The sequence below is a fragment of the Monodelphis domestica genome, chromosome 2, assembly GCF_027887165.1.
Source record: "Monodelphis domestica isolate mMonDom1 chromosome 2, mMonDom1.pri, whole genome shotgun sequence".
Classification (NCBI taxonomy): domain Eukaryota; kingdom Metazoa; phylum Chordata; class Mammalia; order Didelphimorphia; family Didelphidae; genus Monodelphis; species Monodelphis domestica.
This window is the reverse complement of record NC_077228.1, coordinates 326,394,978-326,398,667: the sequence shown is the minus strand read 5'-3', so window position 1 is coordinate 326,398,667 and position 3,690 is coordinate 326,394,978. Positions and strand designations below refer to the sequence as shown.

The 3,690-nt window shown below is 41.0% G+C and overlaps 1 pseudogene; it reads right to left on the bottom strand.

The window, feature by feature from the left end:
* Positions 1 to 1,396: 1,396 nt before the first annotated feature.
* On the bottom strand, positions 1,397 to 2,764 carry LOC100618438 (tight junction-associated protein 1-like; annotated as a pseudogene).
* Between the last annotated feature and the right edge of the window lie 926 nt (positions 2,765 to 3,690).

Below are 3,690 nucleotides of genomic sequence, written 5' to 3'. Positions count from 1 at the left end.
TTCTCAGGTCTAAGTTCACTTATTATCCCTATCCCTATGTCAGCTTTGATGAGGGGAGAGAATAAGTGCATTTAGAATCAATGACAAATAGTTATCCTATGTTTTTTATTTTTGTTGTTATTGCTTATCTTCTTGAAACCTGCCAATGGAGTTTGAGAGATTTTAGGAATTAAATTACCATATATATAACATAACCATTTCCAGATTTTTGGTATAGGAATCCATCGTGAAAGGTGTTAGTTGGGAAGTAGATATAGTGCTAATATTTCACTGATATCATTTTGGGTCCAGAGGTTCTGGAACTCTTTTTCTAACAAATGTATCTTCTTTTCTTGCTTTCACCTTTCCCCACTAAAATTCTATATAATTTTTTTTGTGCATTAAGTCAGAAAATGGTTTAGGACATAATGAATGAAGAAGAATTAATAAAGTTTATTAAGTGCTTATTATATAACAAGAACAGTTTTAAATGCTGGGAACACAAATAGAAAAGCCAGGTCAGTTTCTACACTCAAGAATGATGTGGGGAAAAGATATTTTTTATTGGTTCAATTAATTTCTGGTTTTATTTCTGGTTAATTTATTTTTTATTTTAAAATAGACTCATTAATGTGGAAATTTACCAAAGGTGAGAGTAACAGTCTAGAATCAAAGGAGGTGAGGGACAATTCTAGTCTTCCCTGGGTCTAAGACCAGCCCCAGCAGGAAATCTCTCCCTAGCCCTAAGCCCTCCTCTTTTCACCCTGGACACTGTAGGCCCCACTTAAATTGGAAGGATCTGCAACAATAGTCCCTGCCACAGAAAAAGTATCAGGCAATAAGTAAAAGAATTTGGGATTCAAAAACATCTCCTTCCTCCCAAAATAAACACCCTTGAAGGAGAAGTGGACTTAAGGGCAAATGCTGAAGAAACCTTTCCCCTACTACCCTAACCTATTCAAACATTCAGTGCAGACCAAAACATGAAATAGTCAAGATTAGGGAAAAATAGGGTCTCTTGTGCTCAGCAGGAATCAGTAAGGTCTAATGGTCCCTGTTTGGACAGGCATTTGGTGCCCCAGTTCTAGAAATGGCCAAGGTCAAGTTGGATGAAGGGATTGATTTTCATTGCTGTTTCCAAGATAAAGTTCCTGCTTTTCAGTGGCTTGAACTGGCTGGTCCAAGATGCAGGGGACTGAGGAAGCTGAGTTTAGAATGAAAGAACAGGGTGCTTTAGTATCCTTTGTGTGTGTATGTGGGTTAAGGTTAGCAGGGAGAGGAGATGCTAAGCCCCTAGTTAAGCAACTTGCCTTGCTCCTGGTCCTGGGTTAGGCTGTTCTTTTAGTGTAAATGGTGCACACCCATCTGCTTGGGGCTTGTCTGGGGCCAATTTGAGGTCACTTCAGCTCTGACCTCTCTAGGAAGGATGTCTGATATCTGATGCTTCTTTCCAGGGCTTTTGGGCAGGGAAAAGGCAATGCTCAATGCCTCTCACCAATTGAGGAGGAGGAGACAAGAGCATGGTCTTCATTATTTGAGTGCTGCCATCAAAACTGCACATATCTGGAAGCACATCATAACCAAAGGATATGTGTTGGGTCAGAGAGGTAGGTGGGGGTGGCTGATCCACAAATACTCGCCCTTAGCTGGCTAATGGCAGGTCTTCTTCAGAGCTGTCAATATTTCCAAGTGCAGAGGGCAGATTGGCAGGTGGGTGAGGCTTTGTTGTTATTGTTGTTAGTTTGTTTTTTTTTTTGCCTGGGGGGAAGCAGGCCTACCAAGGCTGAGTCTGCACTATCCAATCCCTCCTCTTCTAGGCTTAGAGAGATGGCCTCTCAGGTGGCATGGGTATAGTTGGACTGAGGGATATCCTTGACAATTCCCATCTTGTCCTGAGAGAATTCAATAACTTTTAGGTCTGAGTACAACAAATAGGAGTGTGTGGCAGAATAGTGTAAGGACCCAGTTCCTCACAGGGTGGCCTAATGAGACCTGATTTCCCCTAATCCCATTGATTTGGGAAGTGGGACTCATTGGGGCTGTGGGACTGGCATATTTGCCAAATTACTCACTTATGTCCAAATATACAAAGACATCCTCAGCCAGAGGAATCTGGCACTGCCAGACTGGATAAAGTTGAGCAGGAGTCATTCTGTTTTCCCCAGGACTCAAGCAATGATTGAAGTGACTACCACAGCTTCCTGGGCCATGCTAAGGACAAGGCTATGGTCAGGTACTATGCAAGTGCTTACTAATCATGTCCTGAAGCTCATAGGGCAGATTAGCAAATTTATGATTTCAGAAATGGGACTTGTGCTTAAGAACCGGACAACCAGTTGCATTCCTGCTGGTACTTCATTGAGCTCCTCTAGCTTGTTAATGGTGGTCTTTGCAACCAATATCTTGTTGGTCAGTTTCACAATCTTCTAGTGGGTTTTCTGGTTCATTGTGGCCTTTTTAATTGCAAAAATCCAATTATAATTAAGAGAGACCAGGGTACAACTTGTCTTCCACCTCCTGGGTAATCCTTTGGGATGCTATATAGCTGTTTTGTAATCATTGGAAATTGTCCTTGAATTTGTCCAATTCTTCCCAGCTCTGATCCAGTTCCAACTCCAGATAGTCTTATTCAGCTCCAGCTCTAGTTCCACCCTGTTAGGGAATCCTGGCATTCAGCCATTCAGATCTCCTGTTGAGCTCATGGAGCAAGCAGCTTAGGCTACAATTCTACGTGTTGTGGCAGTGCCTTGAAGTATGGCTTTTTAGTGGGTACTGCTCTGGTCATCTTGGGAGATGATGAAACTCTTTAACCTTCTGGTGGGAGTTATAGGCCTCAGACTGAGGTTTCACCAAGAATATTCACTCAGTCATGTGTCTGTGTGTTGGCAGCTTCTTCTGTTCTGCTATCCAGGAGTCAGCCTTTGGGCTTTCCTCATCCTGAGATCCCTTCATCTTTGGTTTAAAGCTCAAGGTTAGTATCTTCTCCCAAACCATCCAATTCTTGTTAATAACAGTAGTACAAATATTTATTGGGAAAGTGAGTGGGACCAAAGGGGAGTGGATTGATATACCCCACCTACAGGAACAATGGAAGCATCAATTTCATCATGATTCTTGGATCCAGAATTTGAGATTAGAGTGTATGTTGGGGAAGAATAGAAAAGAAAGGTAATTGATAAGGGAATTGTGAAGGAGAAGACTAGATTGGAGAGAGTAAAGTGAAATATGACTAGGCAATGCTGAAATAGTTCCTGTAGGGGCAGTTACAGTCAGTAAAATGAGTATTTTCTTCCAGGGCATTGTCTCTGGTGAAGGTAGTTCACTAGTTAGCAAGGAGGCTGTGGGAGTTAGTCCCAAAGGAAGAAAAGGAAGGTTCCAGGTTCTAGGGCCATTACCATAATTGAGAGCTTTAGCAACAACAACAACAACAAAATAGAAAGATAAATAATTGCAATTTGAGCAACTCTTCCAAAAGTAGCTCAGAAAAATTACAGGGGATCATAAATGTGTAATTTTGTAGGAAAGGAATTCAGGTTTTGTTAGTATATTAATCTGACTATAAAAATTTTGAGATAGTTTACATGTTGAAAAATCATGTGAAAAGTTGCTGATCAATTGTCTAAGAGAGTGAGGTTAAGAAAATCTTAAAATATTATGTAGAAAGCTGAATGGGATTTTGGGTTTTGTGCCTATCTAAAGAATGAATTCCCC